This window comes from Nuphar pumila, chromosome 1 (assembly GCF_984573655.1).
Source record: "Nuphar pumila chromosome 1, dmNupPumi1.hap1.1, whole genome shotgun sequence".
NCBI classification, from domain to species: domain Eukaryota; kingdom Viridiplantae; phylum Streptophyta; class Magnoliopsida; order Nymphaeales; family Nymphaeaceae; genus Nuphar; species Nuphar pumila.
In genome coordinates, this window is record NC_143249.1 from 21,618,311 (window position 1) to 21,636,105 (window position 17,795).

General features: G+C 39.2%; 1 long non-coding RNA gene across 1 annotated transcript; it reads left to right on the top strand.

Moving 5' to 3' along the window:
* The first annotated feature begins 11,098 nt into the window (after window positions 1–11,098).
* LOC149848305 (uncharacterized) lies at window positions 11,099–12,465 on the top strand. Its single transcript, XR_016432732.1, has 3 exons — window positions 11,099–11,278; window positions 11,667–11,950; window positions 12,035–12,465. It is a non-coding gene; the product is annotated as an uncharacterized LOC149848305 (long non-coding RNA).
* The last annotated feature ends 5,330 nt before the right edge of the window (window positions 12,466–17,795 follow it).

A 17,795-nucleotide genomic window follows, 5' to 3' on the forward strand; every position in this document is an offset into this window, starting at 1 on the left:
CCAATAAAAAAGTTTTTACTGGTGCAAATATGGCACTAGTAAAGGGACTTTTTTGCAATTTTTTTTTACCAAAAATAACATCTTTAATGACATAATTTTTTATGCCAGTAAAGGCCACTTTACTGGCGCATTTTTTGTGTCAGAAAACATTACTTCATCGATGCTTTTTTTGTGCCAGAAAACATAACTTTTTTAGGGGCATTTTAATGTCAAAAAATATTGTTTTTTAGTATGAAAAAAAATTGTGTCAGTAAAAATATTATTTTTTTTATTTTTTTGCTATCAATTTATTCATACATTCATAACCTGCTTATACATATATTCAATAATATATAGTTGTTCATTCATTTATTCATGAACATGCTTATACATTTATTGAATACAAAAACTAATGTGATGGGGGCGAGAAAGAGAGGGGGCGACAGAGAGAGAGTCGAGTGATGCCGGTTTTTCTTTTATTTGTTTAATATCACTTTACTGGTGTGATTTTTTTTGTGCTAGTAAAGACCTTTATTTCACTGGCATGATCGAAATTGTGCTAGTAATAGCATTATACTAATGTGAACTAATGTCGAGCTAGTATAACGTACATCTTTATTGGTGTGGGCATATTTTACGTCAGTAAAGATGTTTATTTCACTAGTGCAAGCATGTTTCGCACCAATAAAATTGTTTATTTTACTGGCATGAAATACAGTTGTATAAAGGTGTTATACTGAGTGTATGTTGCACCAGTATAATGTATCTCTTTACTGAAACAAGCATATTTTGCCCTAGTAAACATCATTATTGGCGCTGTATAGGAGGCACACCAGTAAAAAGGTAATTTATCGTAGTGTTGACCCACCTTTTGACTGATATTCCATGTCAGTTATCATATTACCGATGCAGACCAAACTTTTCTTGACAAAACTCTTAACTTGGTGACACATGGCTTAATTGATGATTAGTAAAATAAATAATAATTTGTGCCACTGAAAACCTGTTGAGCGGAGGCCAATGTATACGTGCAGAAGCATTAACAAAAGGTTGCCAAAGTTCTTGCCCACCTTCTAAAGCTGACGAAGGAACTCACCACCAAGCTTCCTTGCATTTGTGTATGTGGTCGGGCCGGAGTCCAACCCAGATCCAACCCAAACTGTTAGATGTGGACGCAAAATGGATTTCACAATGTACTCTCACAGTCTAGCATATATGATTTGGATCCGGTTTGATCATGATAGCATAAAATCGGAACTCATTTCACTTTCATGGATATTAAAAACTCGAATCCTGTGGATATATCGGTCCTGCTTCTTGGTATCACCAAGCAAAGAGCCTTCGGTCTTGATCAGGCAAACAGCTTTATAGAATTCAACTAGCATCAAGATCATCATGTGGATCCATATCCAGACCCACCTTGGTGGTTTCAAGTCCATGACCTGAGCAGAGTGCATTTTCAAATGACATATGCAGTGTCGTCAGCATGACTCACACTAGAAAGTTGGTGCCATTTTTTTTTATATAAAAATTGTTTATAATTTTGCATGGTTTTGGAAGACAATTATATATTAATAGCACACTTTATCTCCAAACATGTCCTGTATAATGAGTAAAGTAATAATATATACCTTATGCTTTACAGGAACAATAATGCAAATTATTGTTATATTAATTAGTGGATGAGAGAGGGAGAGAGAGTCACTCAAAGTGTGGTTGGTTTGTACTCATTGCCTCATGGCCACGCTCACGTAAGGCTCCAAATGGGTAGGCTTTCTCTTGAAGCTACCTGACTCGTGCGTCACACGTCATTCATTTGCATATTTAAAGAGAGGAAATTGGCCCCCTCCCCTAGAAAAATATGAGTAATTTTGACGTGATTCTTGTCAAGGCATGACGTATACCCCACCTGTGACAAATATCGTGAAAAAATGTCACAATTTGTTTACCGATTTAAACGTCCAAAATATCACATTTTTTTTCTCTCAAAATAGCTTGATATCATCATTTTAACAAGAATATTGTTATTTTAAACATACAAAGATATTTACATTTGTAACAGGTTTTCTCGTGAATAAAATTGATCGTTTTATTTTGTATGTGCTTTTAATTTATTTTTGTATTTTTCATTAATTTAATTTTGCCAATAAAACACAAGAAATCTTAAGGAATTTATGTCATGTTTGTTTTGGTCACAGGTGAGAAAGTAGATCACACGGTAACCTTGTTGTCTATTTTAACAACTTTCAAGGCAAAAGAGGCAAAACTAGCTGACAATTACAATCACAATTTTTTACTTTTTCATGTTTCATTGAGAAAGTATGGTAATTTTGATTTACAATCACATAAACCAAAAATTACATTGCATTGCAAACATGTCATGAGAATTTCACTGCAGTTGTTTCTTGTTTTTTTAACTTTTGTTACTGTGTGATCCAAAATCAATGTTGGCACGATTTCAATACCTTGGGAAGGGGACACGAATCTCATCATTTGAAATTGGATGGGTTCCATCATACATTCAATCCTAGCCATCCCCATCTAGCAGTTGATTGAATGTATGATGGAACCCATCGTAATTCAAATGGTGGGATCCGTGTTGTAGGGAAGGGGCCCAAATCAGTTGTATGTCTATATGACTCAACAGAAAATGGGCATCATGAAATCCACAGAGCAGAGTGCCTAGCGGATCTCAAGACTTGGAAAACTATCTGTGCCTGGTGCTCAAAAACTTGCAAAAGTAATTGCAAGCTTGGTCCACTCATGCTACTTTTAGGTTTGTAATTTCTGACAGTCAAAACCTAAATCAATATGAGGGTTAGCTCAGACATCACTTGAACCCTGCCAAACCCCATAAAGTCTAACATAGTGGTAACAGAAGTCAAAGAACCTCATCATATCTGGACGATCAAACTTCCTTTCGCAAAAACAAAAGGGTGATCAAGCTCGATCGAACCAATGAAATTTATGCACCAGGAGGTTCCTCGTCATAAAAAAAAAAGGTACACCTGGGGTCAGATGGAAGATGACTATGTTCATGAAAAACAAAACAATTTTGCTAGCAGTAGAAAAGATTGGACTATTGGAGTACCGCTGCAGAGCTAGGAGTTGCATGGATTTTGTAATTTTACTACATGAAGCCAAACATGTATTGCTAATTAACAGTCAAACACAGACCTACACCTAAAGAATACCAAAAACTAGCGGATGGGATGGGCCAACCCATACACGTGAGATACTGATCTCTTAAGGGGATTATGGATTTAGATTGTAGCAAAAATTGATTAAAATCAGGAACACTACAAATTAAATATGTTCCACCTGGCTTCATTTTAGAGCTTTTAAACTTTAATGAACTAGTTGCTCTGACAATTATTACCTCACCAACAAATTTTTGGGCTCTTTCCTTGAAAAAGAAAAAAATAATTTTTTTTTGGACTCTAAAAATTAAGTTGCTCTTGCAATTACTTATAAGAAACTTTTGGTTTCTTGCATGGTGATTGGAACAGCACTCGACATAAATGATCGGTGGATTGAGAGAGAAATGCTGCATAAGAGAGTGGCAGCTGGAGATTTTAAATTTTTCTCAGGAGAAATAATATCAAGTGCTACCCTTAGTGCACAAATTATAAATATAGTACTGGTTTACGAAGTCTGGAAGAGCAGAGGCCAATATGTGCACGTACTCTTGGCAACTCAGCCAAAATGGGAAATAGTTACGGACCCTTGTTGATTACAGCAACAAGTCATGAATGATTGATGCGCATTGCATGTGCCTGATGTTACTCTCTCTCTCTCTCTCTCTCTCTCTCTCTCTCTCTCTCTGTCTGTCTGTCTGTTTTGAAGGAATCTCTCTCAAACACATTTAGCTATAAGTTGTACGTTAGCAGAAGCACTTGCAAGCCCGTGATGTCCATCACTGAAATGGAATTTCCATGTAATAATTGAAAACCCTTTACGTACTATTATTTATGTGCCTTCATGAAATGCTTACCGACTTCCCAATGTATTAAGTTAAATGAGAAAATCGTGATATTATGAAATACATCATGCCTGCATTTTTTAACTTTCAAATCTAGAATTTCATGATCTTGCAATATTTGTCACTATTCTTCCTACTACTTTTAAGAACATGATCATGTTTGCTAAATCTTCCTACGTGTTTGGAGTTCATGAACTCGGCAACTTTTCTAACTTCCAAAATTAGCTGCAACCTTATTTTTCCTTTAAACATTGCACTAGAAGTTCTGTTGCTTTATAAAAGAGCATCTAGCTCCAGCGTATTCTTAAGGCTTTGGTTCTTCATATAGGTCATCTAGGTTTAGACAATCCCCATCCAATATCAATTTGCTGAGTTTCCATTTTATCCAGATTAATTAAAAGGTATTCAAATATTTGTCTTAAAAGAGGTAAAGATAACTCTCTTAAGTGGCTAGTTGTGTAACTTGTGAGCAAGGGAATTAGTTGGCTTATATGGCTAAGGCTAAGTATTTATTTTCAAAGATTAATGGTGTGATTAATGCTGGCCTCCTGATCAGTGTAATCGCTGTCTGTTTAATAAAATTTTCTTTCATTAAAAAAAATCAATAAAACAGCAACAATGATTGGACGTGATAGATACTTACGGTCAATTAATAGCTAAAAAAGAATCGTACCAAACTAAATGCAGCTTTTGTTGGTGATACTCCCATTGTTTAAGGGATGGAAATAAAACTACTAATTGGTTCTAACCCAACCCAACATTCACCTATATCCATTGGAATAAACCAATCTCCCACATAATGTTAGGAAACAGTCAATCTCCCATTCAGCCAATGAAAATTGGGAAATTTATGTATAACTGCTTAACTCATCATGAAATTATGTATAACGGCATGCATTCTCGAACTTTTAAGATAGACGCCCGACCTTTTGAGAAGTTGCTCGATCGGATCACCACTTCTGGTTTCAAGTTCCCAAGCAGGTGCCATTTCTGCCTCAATGCGAAGGAAACCACCTCTCAGATTTTCTGGAGCTGTCCGTTTTTGCACACTTCGTTGTGAGGGGCTTACTTACAGCTTTGCATGGGACCCGAAGGCCCCTCTAAGGATCCTCATCGTGGCTGAGGAGGTCAAGCGGTTAGGTCCGAGATGAGTCTTCCTTGGAGATGTTGGTTGCTGGTCGTATGGAGCACTCTAGAGTGAGCTCAGGTTGAAACGAAACAACCATATTTACAGAAGTTCCCGCAAGTGAGCTCAGAATCTGCTGCTGGAAATTTTGGCACTACTCAATGAAAGGATTAAACTCAGTTGGCCAAGGGTTTTACTCAGTCTCGCTTACGCGAATCACACTGAGTGCATGTAAATCCTAACATACATGTTCTTGCTTTCTGTATACGCTTTCTTGTACAGGGTTCGGAGTGCATGAATCTCACCTGGTCCCTTCTTACTTACTGAATAAATATATAACGTTTCTCTCAAAAATAGAGAGAGAGAGAGAGAGAGAGAGAGAGAGAGAGAGAGAGAGATCATACCGTAGTGTTGTCTAACAATAAATCTTTGGGAGGGTGGTGTATGCTCTCCACCGATGATTCACTGAATCCAACGTCTGTGTTCGGGGGTCTGAATGAACACAATGTATATAAGCACATGGGGCTTGTATTTCCGTGTATGTTGACATCACTTAGCATTAGAGTCTGGTGCAGTTGCAAAGACTTAAGTATTCTTTCTTGTTATTCTTGCCATAAAATGACGGTTTAAGAAAATGACAAAAATGTCTTTCATTCAAAAAAGAAAAACAAACGGTTCAAAAAAAGGACAAACATGTCCTCTGTCCAAAAAGTTGAGGATGATGTTGACTCTTCGAAGTCTACACAGCGAAACGAACCTTAGCCAACGATCCGATGGTGATCCGGCGAAACGATGGTGAGTCAACGATCTGATGGTGAGCCAGCGATCCGATGGTGATCCGGCAAAATGAACCTGAGCCATCAAAAATATCTGCTTGAACTTTTTATCGTCATCTTCTTCTTTTTCCTTCTCCATAAAACAGTGTAAAACCCTCTCTCTCTCCCTCTCTAGAAAAGAAATCAAGGAAGGCAAAGAGTCGGCAATCTGATGGTGATCGTCATCCTCTTTCTACTAGCAGTGGCCGGAATGCTGCTCTCGTCCAGCGGACAACCGACTATGGCGGCTCCTCCTTCGCCTTTGAGAAACACCTACAACAGAATCTTCCTCCAGTACACCTACAACGGAGCACAGCCTCCGACTTCCCCATCATGACGAAAATCGTAAAGTGAAAAAAAACAAAAAAATTATGGGAAAGGGTGTTACGAAAACCTCAAGAAAGAAACAACCAAAGAAAACATGAGCACCACGATTAAACAAAACACTTTATTGCTCTTTTTTTATATTTACAAGAGAGAAAGAAAAGAAAAAAATTATACAAGGCCCCAAAAAAAATTGAGAGTATCGATTTACAGTAAAAATCAGATCAATGAGTAGCGATTTACAGTAGAAATCAGATCAGAGAGTAGCGATTTACAGTAGAAATCAAATCAGAGAATAGCGATTTATAGTAGAAATCAAATCATAGAGTAACAATTTACAGTAGAAATTAGATGAGAGAGTAGCGATTTATAGTAGAAATCAGACCATAAACTAGCAATTTATAATAGAAATCAGATTAGAGACTAGCGATTTACAGTAAAAATCAAATCAGAGAGCAACAATTTATAGTAAAAATCAGACCAGAGAGTTGCGATTTACAGTAGAAGTCAGATCAGTGAGTAGCGATTTACAGTAAAAATCAGATAAGAGAGTAGCGATTTACAGTAAAAATCAGACTAAAGAATATCGATTTACAGTCGAAATCAGATCAGAGAGTAGCAGTTTGTAGTAGAAATTAGACCATAGAGTAGCGATTTACAATAGAAATCAGATCAAAGAGTAGCAATTTATAGTAGAAATCAGACCATAGAGTAGCGATTTACAGTGAAAATCAAATTAGAGAGTAGCTATTTATAGTGAAAATCAGATAAGAGAATAGCGATTTATAAAAGAGATCATATAAAGGCCCCTAAAAAAAATAGTCCAGGGGGCGCTGCCCCCCGAGCCCCCCGCCCGCTCACCGCGCAGCGGGACCCGCGCCGGGAGGAGCCCCCGGACCCCCCTCCTGTAAGGGCAAAAACTCTGATTTAGGCTCCACAACTCATCAAGTTGAGTAATGCTACCCATGTTGGGAAGAGCCTCCAAACCCCCCTCTTGTAAGGGCAAAAACTCTAAATAAGGCTCAACAACTCATCAAGTTGAACGATGCTACAGTCAGTGTGCAGGTCAGTCAGTGTTTAATGGAGCAATGTAAGATCGTCTGTTAGATGTGCACAAAAGCAAAAAGAGAAGGGAGAGAGAGTGAGAGGGTTGATGTTCATGGCCTTCTCCAGGAGGGATTCCTTTCTCGGATAATCCTGCAGTGCAAGGACTGGGTCTTAAATAACCATCTTCGGGGTACTTAAGTCTTTTCAACCACTCTTTTTCTAGAATCATCATTTTTTTTTGCACCAGTGGAGGAAAGGATACTTAAGTCTTTGCAATCGCATCAAACTCCAACACTAAGTGATGCTGACAAACATAGAGATACGAGACAATATACGTGGTGCTTTTTGGAACCCCCGGTCATGAGATGCCCTTGGGGGGAGGGGGGGGGTTAAACATATAACCTGCTTGGTAAATCTTCACCTTCATATGTGCTAGTTGTAGGCATTTTAACTTCAATAACGAGGAACATTCGAACCTCAAAACAAAAGCCCTAAATAAGATCTAGAGGTTGGATGAAAATAAAATAAAGGAAACCGTTGATCGTCATAAGGAGTACGGGCACATAGGTAATTTTATATCAGAGTTAACGGTTTCCATTTCTATTTCAAACAAGGAGTAACCAAGACGCCCATCTGAGCAACTTCTCAAAAGGTCTGGCGTTTATCTTAAAAGTTTGAGAATGCAGGCGGTTATACATAATTTCAAAATAAGTTAAGCGGTCATACGTAAATTTCCCAATGAAATTTGATTGTAATACTAGCAAAGCAGGTTATATGCCCCCCCGAACAGGGCAGTTAGCTACATCTCATATTCGGGGGTCCCAAAGAGCACCACGTATGTAAGCATGTGCGTCTCGTATCCCCATGTTTGTCAGCATTAATTAGCATTGGAGTTTGATGCGATTGCAAAGACTTAAGTACCCTCTCCTCCATTGGTGCAAAAAAAAATGACGATTCTTGAAAAGGAGTGGTTGTAAAGACTTAAGTGCCCCGAAGATGATTATTTAAGACCCAGTCTCTGCACTGTAGGATTATCTGAGAAAGAAATCTCCCCTGGAGGAGGCCATGAACATCAACCCTCTCACTCACTCTCTTTCCCTTCTCTTTCTGCTTCTATGCACATCCAACAAAAGATCTTACATTGCTCCATCAAGCACCGGCTGACCTGCACATTGACTATTGTGGAGTCTGATTCAGAGTTTTTACCCTTACAGGAGGAGGGTTTGGGGGCTCCTCCCAGCGTGGGTAGCATCATTCAACTAAATGAGTTGTAGATCCTGATTCAGAGTTTTTACCCTTACAGGAGGAGGGTTTGGGGGCTCCTCCCAGCGTGGGTAGCATCATTCAACTTGATTCGTTGTGGAGCCTGATTCAGAGATTTTGCCCTTACAGGAGAGGGGTCTAGGGGGCTCCTCCCAACGTGTGTAGCATCATTCAACTTGAAGAGTTGTCGAGTCTGATTCAGAGTTTTTGCTCTTATAGGAGGAGGGTTTGGGGGCTCCTCCCAGCGTGGATAGCATCCTTCAACTTGATTCGTTGTGGAGCCTGATTTAGAGTTTTTGCCCTTACAAGAGGGGGGTCCGGGGGCTCCCCCGGCACGGGTCCCGGGTGTCGTGGTCAAAAAATGCACAGGGTATCGTGGTGAGAAAGTCATATTTTTGTTTCAAGCAAGGTTGGAAGAAATCAATGGAAAATCCAACAAGGAGCATGCCAGAATCAAGATGTGGATGCCAAGCGAGAATGGTGTTGTGCAACTCAAATAACACAAAATAATAGGGGTCTGGTTTTTAGTTAAAATGAGGAATGAAATGACAATAGAAATCGCTGAAAATTTACAGAAATAAACTAGACTCAATAACAAAGACACCACTTTTTACGGATTTGGAATATGACCTCCGGTTAGGGAGATATGGCCCTGACAAGTTTGTCCTAATTCGGGTAGCGATTTGCTTACTGAATAACACTACAAATCGCTATAGTGATTTGCGGAAGACACTACAAATCGCTATAGCGATTTGTGGAAGAATCGACAAATCGCTATAGTGATTTGCGGAAGACACTACAAATCGCTATAGTGATTTGCGGAAGACACTACAAATCGCTATAGCGATTTACGGAAGACACTACAAATCGCTATAGCGATTTGCGATTTATAGTGTCTTCCGCAAATCGCTATAGCGATTTGTAGTGTTTTCCGCAAATCACTATAGCATTTCGTTGGAGACCCAAAAATACTACAAATTGCTGTAGAAAAGCCCGATAATACTACAAAGAGCCCCTGGACCCCCCTCCTTTAAAGACAAAAACTTTAAATCAGGCACAAAAGTAGAGAGAGAAGGGAGAGAGAGTGAGAGGGTTGATGTTCATGACCTTCTCCAGGGGGAACTCTTTACCTCCCTTGATTTCTTCTCTAGAGAAAGAGAGAGGGTTTTACAGTGTTTTACGGAGAATGAAGAAGAAGAAGATGACGATGGAGCAATGTTGAATCATCTGTTGGATGTGCACAGAAGTAGAGAGAGAAGGGAGAGAGAGTGAGAGGGTTGATGTTCATGGCCTTCTCCAGGGAGAACTCTTTTTCTCCCTTGATTTCTTCTCTAGAGAGAGAGAGAGGGTTTTACAGTGTTTTACGAAGAAGAAAGAAAAAGAAGATGGCGATGGAGCAATGTAGGATCGTCTGTTGGATGTGCACAGAAGTAGAGAGAGAAGGGAGAGAGAGTGAGAGGGTTGATGTTCATGGCCTTCTCCAGAGAGAACTCTTTGCCTCCCTTGATTTCTTCTCTAGAGAGAGAGAGGGGGTTTTACAGTGTTTTACAGAGAAAGAAGAAGAAGACTTTGAAGAGTCAACATCATCCTCGACTTTCTAGATGGAGGACATGTTTGTCCTTTTTTTGAACGGAGAAAGAAGAAGAAGACTTTGAAGAGTCAACATCATCCTCGACTTTCTGGATGGAAGACATGTTTGTCCTTTTTTTGAACTGTTTGTTTTTTCTTTTTTGAATGAAGGGCATTTTTGTCATTTTCTCAAACCATCACTTTATGAGAAGAATAGCAAGAAAGGGTACTTAAGTCTTTGCAACAACACCAGATCCGATGCAAAGTTATGTCAACATACACGGAAATACGAGCCCCATGTGCTTGTATATGTGGTGCTCATTCAAAGCCCCGAACACAGACGTGGGATTCAGTGAATCATCGGGGGCGAACATACACCACCCTCTCTAATACTAGTGAGACCCCCAGATGGCTCCCCTTCACTTTCCCATTGAAAATATATTTATATCTTGTTGTATTGAGTTAATTAAATCCATAACCAAATACATGGGTCCAACTGATCCAGCTTATGTTGATGAAACACCAAACTGGATGGGTCCGGGTCTGCCAAATTCCCTAGTAAGGCTTTGAGAGATAAAAACTAAGTGAAATGAAAGAAAAAACTAGAAAATAAACTAGAGAGGGGACAAGATGATGAAAGTAAACTGGAAATTGAGCTTGTCATGCCTTCATGTAGAGAAATATGTACATGTATAATTTTTAAATTATTCTTTTGAAGAAATATTTTAAACCTTATAGCAAAGATAAAATTAGCAAGTACCAAGTGGACCAACACATTTAATCACTCATCAAATTTGAAATTTTGTTTTCTTTTTTTTTATATAAAAAATAAGAGTCGCACTAAAAAGAAAAGGACTTGCAACGTTATCTGTCCCTCTTGCTTCCCTACCATCCAAATGGCCACCCGCCTTGGACTCTCTCTCTCTCTCTCTCTCTCTCTCTCTCTCATGTTTTTCTATATAAACAGAGTATCCAATAACTCAAAACACCAACGAAACTAAGGGGAGGGGATGGCAGCAAACGATATCAATCTTCCTCCTGGCTTCAAGTTCTATCCGACAGACAAACAGCTCGTTCTTCATTATCTCTATAAGAAAGTAATGTTTCTCTCCGAAGAATCAGACATTATTGCAGAGATAGACCTCTATAACTATCACCCATGGGAACTACCAGGTCTCTCTCTCTCTCTCTCTCTCTCTCTCTCTCTCTCTCTCTCTCTCTCTCTCTCCATGTGTAGGCGTATAAGAATCTCTCTTTAAAGTACTAGAATTTCTTAATTGTGTGAGATATTTGTTGTTGGTATTTTGGATGTTTCATGTTTGTAGTATAGAAAGTTTTCACAAAAGTGGAGCTTTACTGGTATTTGCCAACATGATGAAGGGCAAGTGCCAGAAAATGGTGACACCAGCTGCAGTGCACCAAGTTACCAATTTACTCTATGAGCTTTATCCCATGTCCAGTAGGTTCAAATACCGTAATCATTGTATTGATTTTGCAGTGCATGCATGATCAAACAGTACCAAAAGATTAAAAGATTGGTTTACATATTGTGTTTGTGCAGGCAAGGCTTTGGGTGGGGATAAAGAGTGGTATTTCTATAGTCAAAAAAAAAGAAATCACAAAAAGAACTCCATAGAATACCGACCTGCTGCATCAGGGTATTGGATGGTGACAGGCAACGATGAGTCCATATCAAATGGAAGCAGAATAATTGGGTGCAAGAGGTCTCTAGTTTTTTACATGGGTAAGGCTCCCATGGGGACTAAAACAGATTGGGTAATGAATGAGTATAGCCTCTTGGACTCCATGACCAAAGTTTCTAAGAAACGTGCAAGTTCGAGATCTGTAAGACCCCCCTCTCTCCCTCTTTCTCTCCCTCCCTCTCTCTCTCTCTCTCTCTAGATATAAAATAATAGATAATAATTGCAGGTATCAGGAGATTTGGTTCTATGCAGAATTCAAGAGAGAGACTTTGATTCTGAGTCGTGTTCTTGTGGTGATGATGGAAGAGAGCTTTCATGTCTAGATGAGATCTTCGTTTCCTTGGATGACTTGGAAGAAACTAGTCTGCCAAGCAACTCTAGTGAGAAATTACCTCACTAGCTGTTCCTTTAGTTCTTAATTTGGTTGTTGTTATAATGTAATGGAGAGAAGCAATTAATGTAAAAACTTATAACATTACCAAGAAGACTTCCTGCTGATCTGTTGCTTTGGTATGGTAGAAATTTGTGAAGCACGTGCTTGAGGTAATTGGTGAGGGTAAAAGTGGAGCCCAATGAGCACTCCTTGGTGTGCTTATGATTTGGTAACCTTTTCATGTATTGATGGTGGCGTCAAACTCAATACCATTATTTTTCATATGGTGCTTGTTTACAAACATATTGTCATCTATGACTAATGCAAGTGCATACATGTTGTATGGACCTTTTTAGTCCATATGGATGATGGGATTAGTTTACCACTCATGGTCTTTATCGTATATATGTTCATTCGAAGACAGTAGACAGAGCAAAAAGAAAACCCTAAAAGAATCATGTCTTTTTGCTTTGCCAAGCAATTTGTTTTAGCCCCCACAAGAGTACTTCATCTCATCCAGTAGGGTGGCGTGTGAAAGTCACCAAGCTGAAGCGACGTCGCAAGTTCTAGGCGCGTGTCTCTTGCTGCAAGGCCAAAGCGAATTGAGATCATGAGGTGCAATGTGATTGCACACTTTAAGTGTGCTGCAGCATCTGATTACCCACTGTCTGCTGTTAGGCCCAACAGCTGTACCCAAAAAATGGAGGGTGATCAGGTGCAGCAGTACACAAAGTGTGCAATCACATTGCACATGAACCTCCCACGGCCAAAACATGGTGTCCACCCTAGGGAACTTATGGTTTTTATACAGCACATTCGTGACAGGTCAGTTTCCCGGTGTGTCCGTAGCTCGAAGGTGGGCCACGTTAGGGAGGGTGGTCATGGGACCCACCCGATGTTTGCCTTGCTGGGAAGTGGGGTCCATTAAGTGGACCGGTTCTTGGCGAGGGTTCCTCGTCATAAAAAAAAGTTTACCATTTTGTAAGTCACAATGCTAAAGTGTCAAATCCAAGTACAAAAACTCTTTAAGGGCAGGTCATCATTATTATGAAGCTTAGTTTGTAAGGAAATTTAATTATAACCAAAAGTATGGGGCCAAGAATGGGAATCTAAGTCTTCAATTTCCATTAAGCATTTTGATATGCCTGCACGGATATATATTGCATCTATAATATCCAAGGATTTGGCCTTGGCCTGGTTAGAAGCAACAGCAGAACCGCAAATGATCCTTAATGTTGCTGCTTTAGAAACTCTGAAAATGCATAACTGGGAAAGCAGTGTTAATTTTGATACTCATCATAACAAAAAACATAGAGCCTTAGGTTGGCCTTTTAGAAATATAATATTTCTATACCTACCTGATTTGTAATTTTCCCTTTGAATGTTTCTTTAGTTGTAAGCAACATATCCATTTTCTTCATAAACAAATCTACCGACAGAATGTTCTTGCAAGGGGCTAATTTTTTTATACAGCTTCACGTTCTCTAAATAGAAAGGCATTTGTTGGTATCTGCCTAACCCTAGATTGACTGCCCCAGTTCTTATAGCTTGACTACAAAAGTAAAAAGATAAAGAGAGATAAGAGCCAGGGTCTGTTTGGTATCCTTCACTGGATAAACTCAAAGTGCTCAAAGTTATGATTGCTCAGGTTATATGGATGGGCCACCTCTACTTGTTCATTAAGTTAGTTGCCAGTGCATCCATCACAGAAAGCACATAAGCAGTGAATTGGTGCTGGTTATGGAGATATGTAGATTCTATTGAACTCAATGAACTTTTTGGACATAACATGTAGCTTTTGCACTAAGTTTACATCTCTTTCTTCTTCTTCTTTTCCTGGCTAAGCCAAAAGAACAACCCCCCCCCCCCCCCCCCCTCACTAACTGGGCATTGGCAGACCTCTGATTGGTTAAAACCCTTGGGGTCACTTGCCACAGTGGAATATACTAAGATTATCATTTTTAATACAATGATAAAGCATCAGTTGAGAGTTAAGACCATCACCAAAACAGGAAGACTCAGAAACAAAAGGAAATGGGAAAAGTAGGCACTATTATGCTCCTTGACAGGGTTTAATGATGTTTAGGTTTCACTATCATAACTGAGGGGCCTCCGCTTCATATGCCCCATGAGTTTATTCTCCAGCTTACGGAGCAGATCCAGTGTTAGGGTCCGAACACCTTACAAACAGGTACGGATACTGGTACAGGTACTTAGTATTGGTATGGGTAAGTGAGGGCTTAAAAAGAAGCATGATAAGCTTTTATTTGAAATGTGTATTAAAACGGTTTATAAAAAATATTTATACGAGTTTCAAATGTACAATGATACGGTTTCTAAAAGAATTGGAACGAGTTTCTCAAAAATTGATACGAAGTATATATTTTTATAAGAAAACCTATAAATTAAAATGGTTAAACATAATATGTAAGTCAATCATTATTGTATAATATTTTTCACAAATTATAATATTTATTACTCTTAATAAAAACAATGTCTATAAAATGAAATTGTTGCTTGCATGCAAAAATGCTAATAGATACGAACTACATACTCATTTATAATGTAATAAAAACGTGTTTTTATGTAAGATGGTATGTGTTTATCAAGTAATTGAGACGCATTTATTAAATATTTGATATCGGTTTATGGTTTTGGACACTATTTTTGTACCAGTATCTGGTACTTGTACACCTGATACGCGATGCGCTAGGATGTATTGAATACCAATGCAACTATGAACAAAAGCACGCCTCCCCCAGCTTACATATCCATCAAGAAAAGCCTATTATCCTCCTTGATTTCTAACAAATGAACGTCACATCTTCCAATTTCTCAAATCATGCCTTGATTAATTCGGTTACAAAAACATATGTAGGGATGTCAACAGGTCAGATTCCGATGGAAAAAGATAAACCGAATCGGATTCGACCTAATGGGATTTGGATTCAGATGAAAAAGGTTAAAACTAAATCCGGATCTGACTAGCTTAAAACCCGACATTTGGTCTTAATCGGGTTTGGATTTTATTCTGATTCGGATCAGGTTTCAATGAAAATTTTAATACCAAACCCGAATCTGAGTTTTAATGGGAACCAGATTTGGCTACCGAATCCCACTAATCAGAATCGGATTCGGGTCGGATGTTGGGTTACATTCAACCTGTTGACATCCCTATGCATATGTTAGCATGGTCAAGTGAGATCAGCTAGATCGTTAACTCGCACTATCATAACTGAGGGGTCTTGGATCGTTCCTATCCCATGGTGTTGTACACAAGTTTGGCTGCCAAAGAGAAAAAAAAAATCACAATCAAATAGCCCATGGACTTCGCCCTTTCGTTTTCTTATTTTTTCAGATACATGAACAGGGGGGATTGTACACAAATCCACTTGTTAGTGACACAACCCAATTCTTATTGCAAGCCAGCCATAGATCAACTATAAAGCCACTATACAAAAAGAAATCTGCAAGCTAGTGTTAACTTTTGGGGTCATTTTGTTGCAAGCGAGGTGCCTTTTGTATAAAATAATTGTGCCATCATGTATGGTTTCCCATGAAACACATTCTCCACTTTAGAGAGAAAGTGCTTTCCTAGCAGGAGAGGTATGAATCCATTTTGACAGGAAAGCTGTTTTTTTGCATTTATTCTGTAGATCCCACCATATATTTCTCAGACATGTTTGTTTCACTCTTTTCAGGAAAGATGCCCTATTTTCTATGAAAGAAAGTCTCTTTCATAGGAAAGGGCATGAAACAAACGCCCCACTAGGAGGTGTTTGTTACACCCCCACCCGAGGGAAGCCACTTTCCACCCACAAGGATGCCCAGGAAGGAAAGCGCTTCTCCGTATTATTGTGTGAACCCACCATATATTTCTCATGGAAATGTTTACTTCACCCTTTTTAAAGAAAGAAGCCTTCTTTTGGCGCTCTTTTCATGGGAAAAGGGCATGAAACAAACAGCTCTAAAAAAAGGATCAGTGAATGCATTCGCACGGTGGATGATGCTTTGATGTTGTACATGACTTTTGAAAGACAGACAGATTTTTACCGAGGCGTGTGCCATTGCAAACGGTCAGGTTTGCATAGAAACTCCAACTTATGTGGCCCATTTGGCTGGATGCACAGATTTGAAATTTAAACATGTACTGGATGTACTTAGTTCAGGCAGATAATTTACATATATGACCGATACAGGTTAATTTACAGATACGACCAATACAAGGTATCATGCTGCTTTTTTGTTTTTGTCCCTCGTTGGAGATATACATGAAGAAAGGATTTTTTTTTTTTGAAAAGCAAGCTGGGTTTAGCACAGGGATGACAGTGGATCAGGGGGAAAAGGGGCCCTCCCCGCCTCGCCTCGTTTGGACCGGGGATGGAGGACATGAAATGAGGATAAAAGGGAGGACAGAGGTTAAAATCAAAACCCTTATGGGGATGGAGGTAGGGATGGACTTATGCTTTCTCCCACTCCGCTTTGCCCTACCCCGTCCTGTCACTCACCATTAGTAAACCTTTCTCTCCCTCTTTAGAGATGACAGTGGACCGAGGAAAAATGGATCCCCTCCCCCGCCTCGCCCTGTTTGAACGAGGGATGGAGGTTAAAATCAAAACCCGTGCGAAGATGGAGGTGGGGATGGATGGCAGGATTTTGAGATGGGGCGGAGGTGGAGACTTTGTCCCCGGCCCCGGTCCACTGCCATCCCTAGTTAGGCAGACCCTTACCAGATATCTCTTAAGCCCCATGTGGCATAGGGATTCCAACATGGGCCTTTTACCACATGAGATACCACCGGGGTGATATCTGCATCTTGATATGACTTCTTGAAAAAGCTAAACATCTTTTTGTACAACTTATATGTAAACCAGAAGAGATATTGTAGTCTGATCCTCTAATTTCTCATTGATCCTTACTCCATTTCCTATAAAGGTTTATTTCTTACAAAGTACTTTGTGGTCCTCATGAATAATTCTGCACATCATCTGAATAAAGTACCAGGCACATTTTGAGTCATTATTTTTTCACATCTAGGTGGTCGGCTGTCCGAATCACACTTACATGAAGCGCCTTCCTAAGGGGAGAAGCGTGTTTCCCCGGGGTGGTGCTTTTGAAGAGGGAAGCGAGATACTTTGCTTCTCCAAAAGGGGGAAGCATGTTTCCCACTCGCTTCCCTCTCATCTTTTTCGTTTCACTCATTTTTCTTTCACTTTTCCTTCATTTCTTTCTTGTTTTTTGTGTTTTTATGTTATTATTATTATTTTGTTTTCCCCTTCATTTTCATTTCGCTTTCTCTTTGTTTTCCCTTGTTTCTTGTGTTTTTCATGTTATTATTTATTTTTTCATTTCTCATTCATTTTCGCTTCATTTCCTACTAGTTTTTTCCTTGTTTCCTTGCAGTTTGCCTTTTTACTTCTTACACGTTTCCATAATCGCTTCCAAAACGTCACTCAGGGTTAGGCAGATGCCTGTCAGTTTATTAATTAATCAAAGTATTGAATATACATCTATATGAACCCCGTTAGGGGTTGTCGATCTATGGGATGATCCTTCCAAGATTTGGTAAAACCATGACATAGCAAAAAAGAAAAAGGCCAGGTGACTGGGCAAA